This window comes from Gossypium arboreum, chromosome 11 (assembly GCF_025698485.1).
Source record: "Gossypium arboreum isolate Shixiya-1 chromosome 11, ASM2569848v2, whole genome shotgun sequence".
Taxonomy (NCBI): Eukaryota; Viridiplantae; Streptophyta; class Magnoliopsida; order Malvales; family Malvaceae; genus Gossypium; species Gossypium arboreum.
In genome coordinates, this window is record NC_069080.1 from 18,272,552 (window position 1) to 18,295,445 (window position 22,894).

Below are 22,894 nucleotides of genomic sequence, written 5' to 3' on the forward strand. Positions count from 1 at the left end.
GATATGAATATATATATGTAAGTGATCAAATTGTTAAGCATGGATACTTGATTATATAAGATGATATGATATGCATAAGACTTGGTTATGGCTTGATTCAAATGTTTTATATTGGATTGGGAATGCGTTTAAGTGTTAATGTAGGTGGAAGACAAGTCTGGGTGAGAAATAAGGCTTGGAAATGGCCTTATTTTGTCCATAAGGGCAGAGACACGGGCGTGTGTCTCAACCGTATGTGACACACGGCCTAGCACATGGGCGTGTGTTGTGGCCATGTGCCCCTTACATTTTTAAAATTTCAAAATAGAATGCTCAGAATTAATCACACGGCCTAGCACACGGGCATGTGGCTTGGCCGTGTGACTCATGCGCCTACACACGGCCTAGCACACGGGCCTGTGACTTGGCCGTGTGACCCAAGTCAGAGAGTTACACAGGTACAGACACAAGCTGGGACACAGCCGTGTGCCCTATTTAAATGCCTACATAGCCTTAGACACGGGCGTGTCTCTTAGCCATGTGAGCTATACGGCCTGACCATATAGGCGTATATACCCTGCACCTAGGAAAATTTTTGAAATTTCGCGAAAATTTTTTTAAGTACTTGGTTTAGTCCCAACTTGTTTTTAATGTATGTTTTGGGCCTCGAGGGCTCATATAAAGGACTTTATGAATAATATCTGACGTGAATGTTAAAAAATATGAAATGTCTGTATTTGATTTGTTTATTCAGGTAATGCTCTGTAACCCTGTTCTGGCGACGGATACGAGTTAGGTGTGTTACAATTTATAATTCCTAAAAATTAAATTAAACATTGAATAACTACTTATGTTCATATAAATCATGCTAAAAAAAATCGAGTTTAAATTGCGAAAGCTCTAGAAATGACTCGGCCTCAAACAATGATCGTTTTGGAACTTTTACAAAAAAAAAAAAGGGAAATCATGCAAACAAAGGTCACATGGCCGTGTAGCAAGATGTGACAGTGTGAAACTGGAGTTACATGGTCTTGTATTTAGACCGTGTAACCCACTATAGCTGTGTGGGTTAAAGATGCAATTATTCAATAATAGTCATACGATCGTGTCGCTGGCTGTGTAACAAAATGATGTCGTGCAAAACTAAACGAGCATACCAACAATTAGTCACACGGGCCTGTGGCCAGCCCATGTAACAATCTAAGACAGTGTGAAATTTATACCTGCTATTTTTTAGTGGCACATGACCATGTTAGTGATTTGTGTGTGACACACGCCCTAATGGCCAAACCATGTGGCTCAAAATGTGTCATTAAGGACCTAATTCATACCTAACCATGTCTCAAACATATCCTATGTTCAAACGCATTTTAATGTCTATTCCAAACCTGCTTAAAACTCAATAGAAACATACTAGTTTGACTCATTTTAACTCAACCATACAAAATACCAATATGCCTCAAATGGCACCTCAAAACAACCAACTAGACATAATCTCAATATGACTCACAACTCATTTCCACAATTTATACACCAAACTTGCTAACACATACAAATTCAACTCAAATGTCTTGCCATTCCATCACCCAATTTATGTAGCCAAAACCTATTCATGGCATATCACTCAAACACTATTTAACTATTAAACATATATACCTTAATCAGTTATCAAAGACACCTCCTATTGCACATTCTAATTCAAATATATCATTCAACCATTTCATTACCAACATTAAAATGACAATTTGACATTCATTAAAATCATCTCAATATAAACCAACTACTACATATAACATACCATACCAAAATACCAAAACATCATCCACAACTGTAGCAATGTATAACCATAAGACACTCCTACATGCCATTTACAAAGAAAAACATCACCAACTTTTTGAATCCGAGATTGTAGCTGAATGCTGATGTTGACAAGCAAACGCAAAATTAAAACCTAACTTGCATATGGAAAACAAAATTTCACACTGAGTATGAAGTCGGTGGTGTAACTATAATTCTATTATAAAATCATAATATAAAATCTTGCATAAATAATAGATTGAAGATCATAAGGTGCATATATCATTTAAATGTCCATTCATACCATTTTCATAACCTTTTACTACTATCATAGCTTCAAATACATATATTTCCGGTAAAGAAATTTCTACATTTTTCATTCATTTCCAACTTTCGATTTCAATGTATATCATCACACTTTATATCAATTTCATTTAAATATCGTTATTTCATTTCATATTTTCAACTCCCTATTAACTTGACTCAGACTTGGACGGATACTCAGATCCAACCAATCACACCAGTTTAGCACCGAGTGCCTCATCGGATAAATCCGAAGTAATAAGTTGCTCCCAATGCTCATCGGTATAACCGAAGTAATTTGACACCTAGTGCCTCATCGACTCTTAGTCGAAATAACCCTAAACTCTTCCTATCCTATGGCATGCCAACTATATCTGACTTTACCTGAACAGTTTATAGGGTATTCATATATCAATTCTTTATCAACTAATATCTCAATTCATAACATCAAAATAGTTAACTTACTTCTAACACGTTTTAATTTTATAAATATTATAAAGTGGTATAATAATAAAATGTCTCCCCAAGACTTTGTGATTCAGTTTTAGCCCCCAAAACTTTTGTTTTTGCTTTTAGTTGTTCATAAAAATTTGAACTTGTTTTACCAATAAAATCCTCCCTCGGAGACCCCTCATAGGCGGTCAAATGTTGAGTTGACTAAAAGGGTTATTATCCCATGGAGTCCGCAGCATGTGTGTTCTGGAATCCGTGGAGCGTTGTCGTCCACTTGTGAATTTGCTTGGAAGTTCAGTTTGGAGCTTTATTCCTTATTCGACTCATGCATGCATGCATGCATGCATTAATAAGCACTATTCCAAGTAAAGTAAATAAAAATATTTTAATAGTTAAATCTAAATTAAAATTATAAAAAATAAAAGAATAATAATTTAAATTTAAATTTATAAAGATTACATGGCATATTTTAAGCTTTTGGAGTTAGACTTGTGTCAGATTATTGATATCACCAAATTGCGAATGGGGCTGTAGTGCTGCACCGAGGGGCCAGAATCCATATCATCTATTCATCTTCTCGCTAATTAACTTTCATATTTCCATAAATTAGTTTTACATTTTTAATATTTAAATAAAATATTTTATTTTTAAAGATAACCTATTAAAATAATCACTTTTATTTGTCTCAAGTTATATTTTAGTCACTTACGTTATCACATTCTAATATTTTAGTCACTAAAACGATAATAGTATAACCAAAAACTGATGTGACACGTTAAATCATCATTTTAAAGCGAAAAATTTAGGATTAACTATATTTGTTAATTTTGAGCAATTTAATATTTCTCCTTTATATTCTTTTAACTCTCTTTTTTTTCCTTTATTTTTCATTCTCTTATGCTTCTCTCTCTGTTTGCCTTTCTTCTTTATTTTTTAACGTAATTTTTCTATATTTTTCATTTGTTAAAACTAGTTCACAAACTCGTCTCATTCGAAAAAATTAAATTGTTCAAAAAATAAAAGTATAGAAACTAGTTTTAACAAACAAAAGTATAAAAAATTATATTAAAAATAGAAAAGGAGAAAATAGAGAAAAAACACAAAAATTGGAAAGAGTTAAGCAATAATTAACGTTTTATTTTATTGACATATATAAATAAAAGAAAAGATTGTAGACTTTCCATTTTAATAACATATATTAATTTATTGCTTAAAAATTCAATTGAATAAAAATTTCTTCTTAATTGCTACCAAATCATTAATAAGCAAACAATTAATTCTATGCATCTTTAAAATTATTTTAAAATTTTAATAAATAACATCGTGTGATTCACTATTAATATTTAAATTTATACATTAATAAAGAATCAAATATATTTAATTGTATATATTTCTATTTTTATTTCTATCATATCAAAAAGCGAATCTCCTACAGTCAAAGTCTCATGCCAAAAAAAAAAAGGTAACGTACGTCTATGATGTTATTAAATAAATTAATCCTTTTAATAGAAATTGACTAATTTAATCCTTATGAATTTCAAATACTAATAATTAAGGATAATTAATCGTAATTTAATATTTTTATTGATATAATAATAAATTTAGCCTTCAAATTTATACATTTTGTCGGTTTGCTCTTAATTTAACAAAGTTATTTCACAATATTTATACATTTTGTCAATTTTAATCTTAATTTAACAAATTTAGTCTATAATATTTACACATTCTATTAACATTTAGGGTAAACTATACCCATGGTCACTTTTGTTTATCTTAGGTTACGTTTTAGTCACTTATGTTTGAAATGTTACGTTTTAGTCATTTACGTTATCATGTTGTAACATTTTAGTCACTGAGCCGTTAATCGTCGTTAATGGTGTAACAGTAAGCTGATGTGGCACGTTAAATCATCATTTCAAACAAAATTTTAGGTTAAATTATACAATTGATTCCTATGTTTTTTTTCGTTTTAAGCAATTTAATTTTTTTCTTTTATGTTCTTTAAGCTTTCCTCTCTTTTTTTTCCATTCTCTTTTGTTTCTCTCTCTATTTTCGTACCTTTCCTATTTCTTTTAGCATATTAGGAAGTCAATTTGGTAGTGAAAAAATAAGTAGGAAGTTGATTGTTATTATTGCCTATAACCAAAACCCATAAACCTATATCATGCTTCTTTCTTCATTGCCAATTCGACTTCCTAGTATGTTAAAAGAAATAAAGAAGGTAGGAAAATAGAGGGAGAAGCAAAAGAGAATTGGAAAAAAAAAAAAAAGAAAGTTAAAAGAACATAAAAGAATTAAATTACTCAAAATGAAAAATTACGGGTACCAATTGTATAATTTAACCTAACTTTTTTGTTTGAAATGATAATTTAACGTGCCACGTCAACTTACTGTTACACAATTAACGGCTCAGTGACTAAAATGTTACAACATGATAACGTAAGTGACTAAAGCGTAACATTTCAAACATAAGTGACTAAAATGTAACATAAGGTAAACAAAAGTGACCATGGGTGTAGTTTACCTAACATTTACATAAAATATATAAACATTGAGACATAAATTTGTTATTATATCAATCAAAATTGTATACAATTGATAGAAAATATTAATAAGGTGATTAATTATCCTTACTTTCGAAATTGACAGAAATTAAATTGTTTCAATTAAATAAAATTAATCAAATTGCTCAATATCAAAATTGAAAGTGAAAGTTTAATTAAATTGGTTTTTATTTTCTGATATTTCGTAAAATATTGATATGCAAAATTATTTAAAACGTGTTTGTTTCAGAAGTTAGATTTATTACCCATGGATGGTGGTATGCAGGTAGACAAGAGATTCCTAGGTTTGGAGCAGAAGCTGGATCAGGTGGAAACAAGGATTATCCGACGACGACGATAAAGAATTGTTAGTGGCTAGAAGTGGGCTTGAACTAGTTGAAACAAGGTTTAGGTGTTGATTTCTTCTGTGAAAAAAATAATATCTTGAATGACACGCAGAACACAATGCGCAGATCGTCATCAAGCCAAACAATAAAAAAAACCTTTTTTTTTATTTTTTATATTTTTGAAGAAAATCAAAATTTTTTTATTTTTTTGTTGAGTAACATTTAATTATTTCATATATATATTTGAAAGTATAATTTTTTAGAGTTTATATATATAGATTGTTTACATGTTGATGAATTTTATATATTTATTTAGTATATGTTTAGACTTTGTAATATAAAATTATATACAGATTTTAGATATTTTTCTCCCTCTTTTAAATATTTTTATATTTGAAAAAATTTATAAGATTTAAAAAAAACGAAACTGAAGGGTATGAAAAACACTTATACATTTTAAAAAAAAAACATTTAAGTCTTTATTTTTCTTTTCACTCAATTAGATATTTGGATTGTTAAAATGCATCAAAAAGGTTATTTGGCCGTTAAAATTAAGCTTCCTAATTTTTTCAATTAAAATTATTATGTGTCACAACTATGATATGACATGTGGAAAAAATAATTAAAATCAATAAAATTTTAAATTTAAAAAAATTTAAAATTTTTTAAAAGTATTAAATTTTATATTAAAAATCGTAAATATATATATAATATATAGAAATATAGAAAAAAATTATAAAATTTTATAAAGTCGTAAGAAAATTATAAAAATGTAAAGAAATATAAAATTCATAAAAAATTTATAAAAATTATCGTACCAAAAAAGCATTTTATAATTTTATAATTTTTCTCGACTTTTATTTTTTATCATTTTTCGTTACATGTCACTTGTGTTGCGACACGTGATGGCTTTAACTAGTGGCGAATCTAGAGGGGGCTTGGCATGGGCCCGGCCCCCTAAAATGTAAAATTGTTATTTAATCTCTTAAATTTTTAAAAATTTTTAAATTAGTAAAGATAAAATTGTACTTTGGCCCCTTTAAAATTATAAAAATTCGATTTAATCCTTTAAATATTATAAAGATATATACTATAAAAAATTAAAATTTCATTCGACACCCCTTAAAAGATTGTTTTGGCTTCGCCCCTGGCTTTAACTGGAAATAAATTAGGGGTCATTAAATTTAACGGTCAACGGTTAAAGGACCTTTTTGATGCATTTTATAATTTTTTTATGTTTTTTATAAAATTTTACAATAAAGTCATTATGCTCATTACTAAACTTGTTGAAGAAATGAAATATAACCAATTTATATTTTTTTATCAGAGGTTGAATCAATATCAGAAGAAGAATTAGGCTAAAAATTAGGATACATTCTGAGAAAGTAAAACTTCCATCGAAGAGAAGCAGATGAAAGGTTTTCATAAAAATTCTCATAGAATCGAGAATGAAGTTTTCATTTTGTACATGCCAAATCATGAATTAGTAATTGCATCCAATCTCCAAAAAAATCTCAATTGTTTTGAACTTTCTATTTTTGGAATGGGAATATTTACGGAATTCTCATGAATAGGATCAACCATTATTCCATGGTATTTACATGAGAGTCATCTTTCTTATTCTTAAGCAAGTTCTCGAGAGGGCTTAGTTGATCCATGATTTATGTTTCAACTTTTGTTTCCTACTTGTTTGTTTCGGGAAATTTTTTATAAAAAGTTTTATGGTTAATTTTTATAAATTTTATATTTTTATTAAAATTTTATAATTTTTTGATGCAGTCATTGAGAGCACCAAAAATATCCTATTCCCTGTAAAATAATAAAAATAACAGTAAAGGGGAAGTAGGGTCGAATCCTCAGGGACCAGATTGTACGAATGCTCGTTTCTTGAAATCTTAGACAATTTCTTGGCCAAGAAACTTGCGTTCCTGAAAAAAATAGAATTAAAAATTTTGATTTGAAAAAATAAAAATAGTATTTAAATTAAATTGAAATTGCGAAATTAAATAAATGACGGAAATTGAGATGGAGAATATATAAAAATAATAAAGAGAGTTAAAGGAAAAGAAATTCTTATTGGTAGATTCCAGCCTCTAGTTGTCTCATTCCGCATTGGGTTCAATCCTTGACTTTTAAATAACCCTTCTCAACTCAAGTAAGCCAGTTATAGTGGAAGAGAACGCCTACGACCACCAGCTCCAAAGATTAGACTTACGATTTTTAGGGAACCTGACTCTAGCCAGTAATCTATGCTAGATCAACGCTTCTCAATGGCGAATCCCACGCCATTTTGTCTCTTTGGCTTGCCAACCTCGTATGATAAGTTAACGAACCGATGTGTAATCCTTCCAAAACATACAAAGCCGCCTTTGCATATGCTGAAAAGCTTACTTCTTAAGGGCTATGGACGGAAGCGTCAGCCCGTAGTGCTGAGAAACGATGAATACTTGGCGAGAAGACTAAGTACGGATTCTAGGCCTCAAGAACCCTTTTTGAGGGAATATTGACAACTTTCGGCTAGATAGGTTTTAATGGCTCATGATAATGGTGGAAAAGAAAATAAATATAAAAATGGAAAAGGGAATTTTATTGAAAGAAAATATGAAGAAACAAAAGCCTATACTTTCAGGGGGAGAGTGTTTACAGAAAAGGATGAACCCCAAATAGAGTCACTTCACCCCCTATTTATAGTGCTAGGGAGATAGTCTAATTGAACTTAAATTCTAAAAAGATAAATACATTTAATTAAAGATAAATAAAGATAATTAAAATAAAATCTTAAATTTGAATAATCCTAATAATTATCTTAATATTAATTATCCTAATATATATAAAATGGAGTCTTATAGAATAAAATCTCTTCTTTTTGCGTTTTTAGCCCTTATGTCTTCCACGCTCGCACTTTTGGCACAATCTTTTTCCTGTGTCGCATATCAGCCCAATGTGTCTCCAAATTCGCACTTTTGTCTCTTAATTTTGCTTTTGCCTCCAAATCAGTCCCTAAAAGATAAAAAGACATAAATAGCTCAAATTAGTAGGATCAAGCTCAGAATAAACGCATGATTAATATATAAAAATATGTTATTCTAGAGCATTATCAAATTCCCCCCTACTTAGCCCATGCTTGCCCTTAAGTACGGTTCCTATCCACTGTGAAAGTTAGATTCTGCCATAAAAGAAATACCACTCCAAAGTTTTATAAGAATTAGTTAAAAATGCATATAAAAAATAAATAGAACCCTAAGCTTGCTTTAGGTAAAATAGAAAAAGTTTTCCAATTAATACACACAGAAATTAAAATCGATTTGAATTATTTCATGGAAATTAGAATTACTAAACCTACCAAGACATCCTCTTTGTTTCTTCCTTAGTCCCAAACTTTATTTATTTACATATATTTTCTCTTTTTTTTTTATGTATGTGTGTATGTATGTTGAACCTTTTGACGCAAAGAGTGATGACAGCTAATCACCAAACCCCGGTTACTCAGCCCAACGCATTCTTAAGAATTAATTCCAATTAGCGGAGCTTTAACTATCACATCACACAACCTTTTGACGCGAAGTAGAATGACAACCCAAGCACCTTACCCCGGTTACTCAATCAGTCACGTTTTAAGCTGTACTCATAACTACGGAAAAATTTATTAACAATGAAATTAAAATTTTGAGAACTTCGGGAAAAACAATTTAAGTGTCAAGAACAAGTTTCAATAATCACCTAATAGCCATGAACATTAATTAAGCATGCAATCATTTTAAGTGTTCACTTTAGATTAAACTTGATCAATTTTACAAAAAGCAAGATAGAGTTAACTCTATTAATCACAATTGTTTTTAGCCTAATAAAAATAAAACAGTGGAGATGGCATCAATTATAGGAAAAATCATAACCTTCCTAGAAGGCAAGAATCATGCATGAAAATCAAACAGTGGCAAAGTCATGGTTAAATTCTTGGGCATGAAAAGAGGCAAGATATTCCAAAAAAATAGTGAGCCAGCAACAATAGCAACAACCAAACCAGCAGCAACAACAAAAATTCTGCAGCTAAAACGATAGGAACAACCACCTCCCCCCTACTTAAGCCACATAGTCCTCGATGTGGAATAAATAAAGAAATAGGTAGAAGAAAAGTTTAGAAGAACTCCCCGTGTAGTTACTGTCGTTCGCGCATTATGGTAATGAGTTCTCCCTATTGTTGCTTCAGTTTACCTAGATAAAAGAAGAGAATTTTATTAGTATCTGAAAATAATAAATAATAAAATAATAAGATAAAATAAATAAAATAAAAATAAAAATAGAAAAATAAAAATTGGGTTGCCTCCCAACAAGTGTTTGTTTAACGTCTTTAGCTCGACGCCTTGAACGGTTTTATGGTGGTTCTAACTGAATTTTCTCGACCGTGTGGGCCTGGAAATTCTCGTAAAATGGCTTCAGCCATTGACCATTGACTGTGAACCGCTTTCCTGATTCTTCACTTTCTATTTCGACTGTGCCATGCGTAAATACTTCAGTCACAATAAAAGGTCCTTGCCACCGATATCGAAGCTTACCTGGGAATAGCTTTAATACGGAGTTATAAAGAAAAACTCTTTGTCCTACCGAGAAATGCTTCTGAACTATATTTTTGTCATGAAACAGTTTTGTTTTGTCTTTATAAATTCGAGCATTCTCGTAGGCATCATTGCAAATTTCCTCCAATTCTTGAATGTCCAATTTCCTTGCCTTCCCTGCGGGCTCTAACTCCATGTTACATTGTCGAATAGCCCAATAAGCTTTATGCTCCAACTCTATTAGTAGATGACACGCTTTGCCAAAAACAAGTCGATACAGGGTCATGCCAATTAGTCCCTTATACGCCGTCCGATAGGCCCAAAGTGCGTCATTGAACGGAAGACTCCAATGCTTACGGTTGGGTCGAACCGTTTTTTTCCAAAATTGACTTGATCTCCCTGTTTGAAACCTCTGCTAGGCCGTTCGTTTGGGGATGGTAGGCTGTTGCTATACGATGATGAAATCCATATTTTGATAATAGTGCCTCCATGACCTTGTTGGAAAAGTGGGTACCACGATCACTGATCAAAACTCGAGGTGTGCCAAACCTAGAAAAAATAGTTCGTTTTAGAAACTTCACAACAGTTTTAGCATTATCATTGCAAGTAGGCTTTGCTTCTATCCACTTAGAAACATAGTCTACTACAAGAAGTATATATATGTTTCCAAACGAAGAAATAAAGGGGCCCATGAAATCAATGCCCCATACATCAAAAATCTCACATACATGAATCGGGGATAGGGGCATTTGATTTCGTTTAGTGATATTACTTGTATGATGGCATTTATCGTAAGACTTACAAAAGTTAAACGCGTCGCGAAAGATTGTGGGCCAATATAGCCCACACTTCAATACCTTGTGAGCTGTCCGCTTAGGGCCAAAGTGACCTCCACAAGCTTCTATATGACAAAAAGTAAGGATAGAGGTTACCTTGGTTTCTGGAACACATCGTCGTATTATCTGATCTGAGTAATGTTTCCACAAGTATGGGTCATCCCATATGTAATTTCGAGCTTCACGTCTAAGCTTGTTTTTTACGGATCGAGCTAACTCAGTGGGCAATGATCCTGTGGTTAAGAGATTAACTATGTCTGTATACCACGGATAGTGAGCCTTGGTTAAGAATAAGTTTTCGTCAGGGAACTCATCCTTTATGGGAACATCATCAAATGGAGTTTTTATCCTACTCAACTGGTCGGCCACTAGGTTTTCACACCTCTTTTTTTCACGAATCTCTATGTCAAATTCTTGGAGCAGTAAAATCCACCTAATGAGCCTTGGCTTTGCTTTCTTCTTTGCGATCAAGTACCTAAGAGTTGCATGGTCAGAAAAAATAATCACCTTAGATCCCAGTAAATATGACCGAAATTTATCTAAAGCAAACACAATAGCTAAAAGTTCTTTTTCTGTGGTTGTGTAGTTGCTTTGTACAGCATTTAGGGTCTTTGAGGCGTAGCAGATGACATGAGGCTCCTTGACTATCTTTTGTCCCAATACAGCTTCCACGTTGCGTTCGCTTGCATCGCACATAATTTCCAAGGGTAGTTCCAGTCTGGTGCTTGTACTATAGGGGCGGTTACCAACTTTTGCTTAAGTGTATCAAAAGCCTCTTTGCATTTTGGGTCAAACTCAAATTTCTTATCTTTCTGCAACAGCTCGCACAATGGTTCAACTATTTTTGAGAAGTTTTTTATAAAACGCCTATAAAATCCTGTATGGCCAAGAAAAGAACGTATCTCTCTAACAGTAAAGGGATATGGCAGAGAATTTATAATGTCAATTTTGGCCTTATCAACTTCAATTCCCTTAGATAAGACTATATGACCTAGAATCAAACCTTTTTCTACCATAAAATGATAGTTTTCATAGTTTAAGATAAGATTAAATTCTATACACCTGTTCAAAATTATCGTAAGGTTTTCAAGGCATTCAGTAAAACAGTTTCCATACACGATAAAATCATCCATAAAAACTTCAATAATTTTTTCTACATATTCGGAAAATATACTCATCATGCATCTCTGGAAAGTAGCTGGTGCATTGCAAAGTCCAAATGGCATCCTTCTGTATGCAAATGTGCCAAAAAAGCATGTAAAAGTGGTCTTCTCCTGGTCCTCTGGCGCAACAGGGATTTGGAAGAAACCTGAATATCCATCAAGACAACAAAAATGAGTTTTACCAGCTAAACGTTCAAGCATTTGATCTATAAAAAGAAAAGGGAAATGATCTTTTCTAGTATAAGCGTTTAACTTCCTGTAATCGATGCAGACACGCCACCCCTTCTGCACTCGGACCGGTACTAAGTCACCCTCAACATTTTTCTTTACTGTCACGCCCGTTTTCTTGGGCACGACTTGTACCGGACTTACCCATCTGCTGTCAGAAATGGGGAAAATGATATCAGCATCCAGCAACTTAATTATTTCCTTTTTTACCACCTCCATCATATTAGGGTTTAAACGTCTTTGTGCCTCTCTCCTTGGTTTCGTGTTATACTCTAAGTAAATATTGTGGGTGCATGTCAAAGGGCTTATCCCTTTCAAGTCAGCAATGGTCTAGCCAATCGCCTCCTTATGACTCTTTAGTACCTGGATCAAACTTTCCTCCTCGGGTTTAGAGAGTTTATTTGAAATTATAATGGGTAAGGTATTACCTTTTCCTAAAAATGCATACTTAAGATGCGCAGAAAGCGGTTTCAATTCCAAATCTGGAGCCTACACAACAGAAGGTAGAAGTTTAGTTTCTGATGGGGACAATAATGTATTAACAAATTCATAATCATCAGATCTATATTCAGATTTGTCTTCATAAGTTGACTCAAAAGTCTTGTCTACTAATGAGTCAATCATGTCGACACGGTTTACGCTTAAGATTTCGCTTGGATGGCTAATGGCATCGTAAACATTAAATTTCACGATCTCCCCATCAAATTCCATCGTAAGAGTGCCGCTTCAGACATTGATCTTGGTGCTAGCAGTATTAAGGAAGGGTCGGCCCAATAGGAGGTCCGAAGATCCAGCAGTGTTGTCCTCCTCCATCTTTATTACGTAGAAATCTGCAGGGAAAATAAGTTCATTAACTTTTACCAAGACATCCTCGAGGACTCCTTCAGGATGCACAATAAACCTGTCCCCCAATTGAATAATAACACCTGTCTTTGTCAAAAAACCCGCGTTAAGTGATTCATAAATAGAATAAGGCATTACATTTATGGAGGCCCCTAAATCACACATAGCCTTTTTAATTCCTAAATGGCCAATTTTGCATGGAATAACGAACATACCCCTATCTTTGCATTTAACCGGCATTTTCCACTGTAGCACTGCGGAAACATTCTCACCAACACTTACCTTTTCATTACCTGTTAGTTTTCGTTTGTTAGTGCAAAGCTCTTTGAGGAACTTGGCATACCGTGGAATCTATCTGATGGCATCTAACAGTGGTAAATTGATCTCGACATTTCTGAATGTTTCGAGGATCTCCTTATCTTCCTTACTTTTTTGACACTAATTTAATCGTCTTGGGAATGGAGGTTGGATTTTATACAGTGGGGGTTTCGCTGGGACTTGTTCATCATTTTCGGGTTTTTCCTGGGCACTTTCTTGGCCAAGATTTCTGCCAGGAATTGGTTCCAGCACCTTTCCACTTCTCAACGTTACTACATTTGCATTTTGCGTCGAGTTTGGCTTTGTTTGCGATAGCAGCTTCCCTTGAGAGTTTATCTTCTCAATTGACGTGGTCAATTCTCTTATTGACGCTTCAGTTTTCTGTTGAAAATCAAGCATGTTAGCTGCTAATTTATTGACTAAAGTTTTTAGAGAATTACCTGAATCTCATAGTTGTTGTGGAACTCGGTTCTGGTATGGTTGGTTATATCGTGGGTTGGCCCTATAACTTAAGTTAGGGTGATCCCTCCATCCTGGGTTGTAGGTATTTGCGTAAGGGTTGTATCGCCTTTGTGGTAGCCCAGGAAAATTTCCCACAGCATCTAAATGGGCCATAGTATCATCATTCAAACTGGGACATGTATCAGTTGTATGTTTAGGGGTAGCACATATTCCGCATAACCGGGCTGTCTTTACTTTTTCTGCAACAAGAGAATTCAAAATATTAGCAATTCTATTAACTTTATCTTCTAAGGTTGGATTACTTAGCTGATGAACCCTTCTAGGGGGTTCAGGGTTGGCTCGAAATTGCTGAGAATTTGCAGCCATCGTGGAGATCAAGTCTCTTGCTTGCTGGGGAGTCATGTTGACTAATGCTCCTCCACTCGCGGCATCTACCATATTCATCTCCATGGGTTTCAGGCCTTTATAAAAGTACTGGAGAAAAGACTGTTCCGTTATACCGTGTTATGGGCAACTTGCACACAACTTCTTAAATCGCTCCCAATAGTCGTATAAAGTCTCTGCGTCTTTTTGCCTTATGCCCACGATTTCTCTTCTTAACTCAACTGCACGTGATGCAGGGAAAAACCTGTTAAGAAATAAGCGAGATAGATCAGCCGAAGTTGTAATGGATCCAGGAGGTAAATAAAATAATCATTCCTATTTGAATCGCTAGGGAAAAAGGAAAAGCATAATTTAATTTGATCCTCAGTTACCCCTTGAGGTTTCATACTCAAACAAACCGTATGAAATTCTTTTAAATGCTTATGGGGGTTTTCATTTTGTAACCTACGAAAAGTTGGCGATGGTGAATCAATCGACTTATTTCAAATCGATATCCATAGTAGGATACGCGATGCATAGTGGCGGTTGTTCTGTCGGCACTTCGGCCAATTGCCGAATTGTCTGAGCCATAGGTTGAATGCTAAATTAGGGTTTACGTCAACCCTAGCGTTAAGCACTTCTTCTGGGGAATCGATTTCTACTTTTTCGCCTTCAAAAGTTTGAGTAGGGTTTTCGTTAACCCTAGACTCTGCTTCGTCATCGATTCTGATTTCTGGCGGTGGATTACTTTGAGTTCCAACCACCGTTGACTGCTTTTTTCTTAGCTTTGTTTCCTTGCGATTAGCTCTCGCAGTCTTTTCGATCTCTGAATCAAACGCAAGAGTTCCTGGAGCAGATCGGGTCATAAGAAACAAAAAACAAGATTAGTACGTTACCGGTCCCCGGCAACGGCGCCAAAATTTGATGCGGTCGTTGAGAGCACCAAAAATATCCTATTCCCTGTAAAATAATAAAAATAACAGGAAAGGGGAAGTAGGGTCGAATCCTCAGGGACCGGATTGTACGAATGCTCATTTCTTGAAATCTTGGAAAATTTCTTGGCCAAGAAACTTGCGTTCCTGAAAAAAATAAAAAAAAACAGAATTAAAAATTTCGATTTGGAAAAATAAAAATAGTATTTAAATTAAATTGAAATTACGAAATTAAATAAATGACGAAAATTGAGATGGAAAATATAAAAAAAAAATAAGGAGAGTTAAAGGAAAAGAAATCTTATTGGTAGATTCCAGCCTCCAGTTGTCTCACTTTGCCTTAGGTTCAATCATCAGCTTTTAAATAACCATTCTCAACTCAAGTAAGCCAGTTATAGTGGAAGAGAACGCCTACGACCACCAACTCCAAATATTAGACTTACGATTTTTAGGGAACCTGACTCTAGCCCGTAATCTATGCTAGATCAACGCTTCTCAATGGCGAATCCCACGCCATTTTGTCTCTTTGTCTTGCCAACCTCTGACGCAGTAAGTTAACGAACCGACTGTGTAATCCTTCCAAAACATATAAAGCGGTCGCCTTTGCATATGCTAAAAATCTTACTTCTTAAGGGCTATGGACTAAAGCGTCGGCCAGTAGTCTTGAAACGATGAATACTTGGCGAGAAGGCTAAAACGGATTCTAGGCCTCAAGAACCCTTTTTGGGAAATATTGACAACTTTCGGCTAGATAGGTTTTAGTGGCTCATGGTAATGGTGGAAAAGAAAATAAACATAAAAATGGAAAAGGGGATTTTATTGAAAGAAAATATGAAGAAACAAAAGCCTAGACTTTCAGGGGGAGAATGTTTACAGAAAAGGATGAACCCCAAATAGAGTCACTTCACCCCTATTTATAGTGCTAGGGAAATAGTCTAATTGAACTTAAATTCTAAAAAGATAAATACATTTAATTAAAGATAATTAAAATAAAATCCTAAATTTGAATAATCCTAATAATTATCTTAATATTAATTATCCTAATATAAATAAAATGGAGTCTTATAGAATAAAATCTCTTCTTTTTGCGTTTTTAGTCCTTGTGTCTTCCACGCTCGCACTTTTGGCACAATCTTTTTCCTGTGTCACATATCAGCCCAATATGTCTCCAAATTCGTACTTTTATCCATTAATTTTGCTTTTGCCTCCAAACCAGTCCCTAAAAGATAAAACGACATAAATAGCCCAAATTAGTATGATCAAGCTCAGAATAAACACATGATTAATACATAAAAATACGTTATTCTAGAGCATTATCATTTTTATAACTTTTATTTATTTTATTTTTTATAATTTTTGTCACATATCACGCTGTGGTTGTGATACGGGATGACTTTAACTGAAAAAATTAGGGAAAGTTAACTTTAATGATCAACTGTTAAAGTTAATTGTCAAAGGATCTTTTTTATGTATTTTGACAATTCAAGTACCCAATTGAGTGTAAAAAAAAAAAGAAAGGAGATTACTTACTTTTTTTGAAAAATTTTGAGGACCTTTTTGATGCATTTTGAAAGTTTAAATACTCAATTAAGTAAAAAAAAAAGGTTTAATTGCTTTTTTCTGAAAAATTTGAGGGCTTTTTATACCCTTAAAAAAGGGTCATATAGCCTTTTTTTTTTATTATTCGCTAATACAACCATCAGAATTTCATTTAACCTCCCTTCAAAAATTGTAAAAAAAAAAGCATAACAAAAATGTACTTTTTTTTGCCAATAACAAAAGAATACTTTAGATATCAGATTGTTGGTGCATGAGGATAAAAATAAACTTACAAAGGCTTCAAGGCGTGTAGTAATGCCACTTTCTTTAAGATTTTATTCGCCCCTACCTATATATGGTATGCAAAAAAGTTCCTAACAAATAAACATATATATTATGACCCATTATTATTAATTAAGTATATAACTTTTTGTGACAATAGACATAATTGATCACTATGAATAGTAATAACTCTTACTTAATTATTAAGCGTGATTATTTTTTGAATCACTTGTAGCTTTTCAATTATAACTATTGGAATATTATAAATATTTTTAAAATGTTCCGGTACAAATTAAGCCAAAAAGTAGAGAGATTGCGACTTTGAAAGGTGACATTGCCTTCCATAACATTAGCTTTATTCTGCTCAATGTGAGAATTTTAATTTTAAAAACAATCGATTAATCTTTACTTTTTTATATTTGAAATTAAGTGCTCAAATTGGGATATTATTTTTTTTTAAAAAACAGAACTTCTAAATTTTAAAATTTGTAAAACATCAAGGCACAAATTTAAGATAGATTCGAACTCAAAATTCATTGGATCCTAATCTAATAATTTACAAAAATTTCAGTTAAAATGCAATTGAGTATTCAAATAAAAGGGGCTGTTTTCTATTAAAAGGAGAATTTTAATTTAAAAATTAGTTGATTAATCTCTATTTTTATATTTTTGAACTTGTTTTTTAGTCATTGAACAACATTTTGTCAATTGTGGCCTTCTTAAGTGTACATATGTAGAGTGTGCTTTCAATTTACCTCATTGAAGATAAGTGTTAAGTTATTTATTTGCAGGAAACATACGTAAAGCACACGTGAGCCTCACCAGGTTCACATCAATCTCATCATTGCTTATTTAGAAGATTTATCATGTTGCTGAAGGGGTCAACCATGATAAAATCAATGTTGATATGTGCCAAAGCCTAAAGTAAAGGGTGGTCATCCTCGCCAATAAATATCCCTCCTTGGAAAAATAGATTTCTTCTTCAACCTCTCTTTAATATCACACTTGCTCCACCCTCTCATCTAGTGACTTTTAGCACCTCACTACCATATGAACTGCCTTGTCTTTCTACTTTTTCTTTTGGTCTTCAACAATTGTTATAATGAACATGGACTACATAACTCATCTTGAAGAGACCATCTGTTGGCACGAAATTTCTGAATTGTTGGTGAGGTAAATCTCAAACACACGATCGAAACACAAACAATTTCTTGAAGAAAAAAACCAATCAATAGGTTAAGACTCCAATGTGTATATTAAGTCACTATCTTTAAGGTTCTATTCGCCCCACCTATACTTGGTGTGCAAACGAGTGGTGTGCAAACGAGTTTCAAGCAAATGAATCTCGAAGATACAATAAAACCCAATGACTACTTGTGTTTTATATTGACGAAAATATTCCACAAAGAACTGAACAGAGTATAACAAGAAAATCAATTTCTATAAAGAATTTCTGCAATAATTCTTTATAGAACAATATAAGAATAGTAGAAAATAGAGGAAGAATAGAAAAACCTTTTTAAGAACTTTTTGGTATCTTATTCAAATGAAATCTCACTCCTATTTATAAAAATTCTCTTGAGACATAACTTTTTAATATTTTTATTTCCTGAATAACTTTGTTATAAAGCTAAGTAATATAACTTTTCATATTTAAGAGATATAACTCATTATTATGAATAGTCATAACCCTTGATTAATAACCAAAAGTTGTAATGTTTGATTACTTGCACCATTTCATTTATAATTATTGGAACACTAGATATATATTGAAAATATTGCAACATCTTCGAAAATCCTACTACAACCACCACTCCTACCACCCAGTACACTAGCTAAACCAACAATCCTTATCCAGCACATCCTTACAACCCCTACAATGATGCATATGAAAATCGGTATCATCAACAACCTAGGTATAATAATACATTCCCCTTGCCACCAAATATATGCCTAATACTGACCTCCGATGAACAAACAACCAAGAACACCGATTACAACCCCAAAGCTTCTTCCCAACAATTTTTGGAACTAAAAAAAGATATAAGGGCCTCAAGAGACTAAATGATGTAACAACAAATTAAGGCATGAGCAACAATGCCAACAATCCCAAGAACAACTCCGTCTAAACATTGAAGTAAAAAGAAAGTTAAACACATGTCAAAACCCTATTAGTTCTAACATCAACATGATAAGGTTGATTCTTCCATTAATGTTCGTGAAAAAGGTTATAATACACACCTAGAATACCAACCACGACTAGTTTTAACCCTACCGCTGGACTTTTGTTTGGCAGATATTCATTGTAGACTCTTGGTTTAAAAATAATCCTTGGCAGGCTCCTACGTAAAAAAAAATCCCTGCGGACTTTGACTTGAGAAAACAATTTATATGAACTCTCTTATCTTGAACATAAGGACAAGCTTCTATGATCACTTACTTGGTAATAGCCCATGCTAACTTTTATGAAGGATAGCCTCTTTGAACTCTTAAACTTGAAACATGGATGCAAGATCGTCAAACTACCATACCTTAATTCATAAAGATATATCCAGTGGACTTTTGTGCATATAGATTCATATTGAAGATTTATAGGTGCAAACTCATATATAGAAGACTCATACATGCAAATTCATAAACAAATATTAACATATAGAAGCAAATTCCTATACACGGGCTACTCTACGAACTTTCACGTGAAGGAATTTCCATGTATAACTTTGTCATGAAACCCAAAAAACAAGTCTGACGGGCTTTCATGCATACAGATTCCTAGAAGAAGATTCATGAATATGGCGGACTTTCATATGCAAATTTTGTCGCAAACTTGGTATGGTGAATTCCCACATATGCTTTTGATGAAAAACTTAAAGAACAAGTTCGACGGACTTTCACTTGCATATGTCATTACCATAAACTTGCTTCCACATACAAGGCTTTAAGCCTTAAACTCCGTAGAGTCTCATACTCAGAACCCACGTAGGGGTATCATATACGTGTGCGCATATATCTCTGTACGTTCCAACCAAACTTTCGTAAAACTAAAAATCATGCATATACATTCTTCATACAATCTTCCCGAACCTCCGCAAAGCCTAATAACAGTGGCACAGAGTGCACAACGTGACATTTCTTCATCTTTCATCCACCATACATACCTTCATACTCCACATATCATTCATGTTCACGACGAACATATAACAAGCATTCAACTAAACATATTGTTAATAACACAATACAAATCATGTCAAACATATCATCAATCAGATATTTTCAATGGTAATTTCATCAGTAATTATTTTAATAGTGAAAGTTAATCAAAACAACGAACTGAAACATACAATCAAACATGCATTTGTAAATCATAACTTTACATAAGTCAATCGTACAACAAAACAACCTACAAAAATTATTCAACTATTTATCAACAGAACATGAAGTCAAACATAACACAATAACACTATGTTGATATATATAACAACCACAGACAATTTGAGTTTAGAAACTCACCAGCAAAATACCTAAAATGTGGTACTGATTACATCTGCTTAGCTTTTCCTTGTCACCTGAGCCTCCTTCTTATCGATTAACAGTTTACTAAATCCTCAATCCCTTAAGCTGATACATTAATTTCTCTCACCATGCATATCGCTTATTAACTTTTCTCTTTTTCAAAACAAACTAGAGAAGATGGAAGAAAGAAAATGAATATCAGTATGAAAGAATTCTCCCATATATAGTCTTTCCACTACCGTTTCCCTTAATCCCAAGTCGATTAGTGCTATTAATATCCTTAATCATAATGCTGACACTAATAGAAAACTCTTGGTTCTAATGTAATGAGACTAAACTTGAATTCTAACTATTTACAAATTAGACCACAAAATTCTCATAATCACACTAGAATCCACATAAACAAAACCTTTTTCTAATTAACAGAATTTTCGATATATCAAACCTTTAACATTTTTGGGTGTGACATTTCTTCTACTTGTTGATGGGTACTGATCCACCATATCGATCATCGAATCGTTGCTTGGAGCTTGCTAGTTGGACTTTTAAAAAAACTTAATAGTGCAATGACTTGAATAAAATTTTTTGAATAGTTCAGTGAATTAAATTAAGACTTTGAAATAGTTCAGTGACACTTTCGTAAATTTTTGAAATTGAGTGAACAAAATGTAAACTTACTAATTGTTTAGTAACCTTTAGTGGAATTTACTTTTAACAATTTCAATAAAGGCATCACTTGGTCTTAATACAAAATTTTTATAAATATATTTTATAAATTGATTTTTTTCCATTCATAGGTGTGCCCTAATCTAGTTATAATTGAAGCACACTTGACAATATTATAACTCATACAGGATAATAAGTTTTACTATTAATATTTATTTATTATCACTTTGGTCTTATTTTAACTCTTAATGATAATTTTTTTACTTATTTTAGGCATAATAATAAGTTTTAATGGTATTGAAGTTACAACTTGCATAACAATCTATGTGTATTTTATAAAATTAAAAACATATAGAAAGTTATTTACAAATTTATTAAAACTTTAAAATTATCCACATTAGTAATAAAGTATATGTAAACCATCATATGAGCTACCATGTTAATATATGATAATATATAAAAGTAACATATTTTAATCTCATTCTTAATGTGTTTTTGGATGATTAATGATGTAAATTAGTGAATTGGATGCTCCTAATCATTTAAATTCATGTTTCTATACTTAGGAGAGCATTTGAGAGTGAAAAGAGCGAAAAACGAGCTGAAATCGGACAAAAAGAGCTGTTTTTAAGATTCACACGAGTTGGGCATTTCCACTCGGGTTGGCCACACGCCCATGTGCCAGCCCGTGTCGATTTCGCATCTTGCTTCCCAAATATGCGAGAAACCCAATTTTTAGGCTTTCTGAGCATTCTAAATACTATAAATACCAATTAGAAGAATAGAGAAGGAAGTAATCAGAGAAGATCGAAGAAAACACTCGAAAAACACCATCGGAATCAACTCGAAAGTGGATCTCCATTAAGATCGAAGAGATGTTTTCATTCAAAATTATGAATTAAATTCCCTAGATACTTAGGGAGGATAAAACTTATGATGAATCCTCTAATTTTAATTTCTGTTTTTACGTGATAAATACTTGATTCTTGTTCTTAATTATGTATGTTTATTTCTTGTTTTAATATTTTCGGGATACTAATTCATATCTAATGTGCTTATTTCTGTGGAGCAAAATTCCCTGTTGAAGAGTAGATCTAGCATAATTTAGTAGAGTTGTATGCAATCATAGAAATAGGACTACAAAAATCTATCGGATTAGAGTCAAATCTAATAAGGGAATCCATAGATCGAGGTAATGCAATAAAAGGGGTTTTAATTAGAAAGATATTTCAATTAGTCAATCTAGAGTCAGTTGTTCTTATTCTCGAAAGAGATATTAACATAATTTAGGAATTTCTATGGATTAAGACACAAGTGAATAAATCGTTTAATTCAGATTCATAATAAAATGTGAAGTCTAGGTGGATTCTTTCCTGAGAATTGTTAATCTCATTGGTTAATATTCGATTATTTCATTGATTCATTCTCTATTGCGTACTTAGATAAATTAGTTTAGTAATTTTATATTAAAACACATCACCCCAATTTGTCGATTAGATAATAAGAAGATGGTAATTACTAGTACCTTTAGTCCTCGTGGATATGATATTCCCTACTCACCATAACTATTCTATTGTTTGATATGTGTGCTTACCTTTGTCGTATTTATAGTTAGCTCAATAACTATCAATATACTTAAAATTTTAATAATTAAATTTTATCCAAAAAGAAATTTAATGAAATTTTAAAAGTTAAGGGTGAAAAGTAATAATAATAAATTAAAACCAAAATACTAAACATTAAAAAACTAAATTTGTTCTTGCACATGTATTTT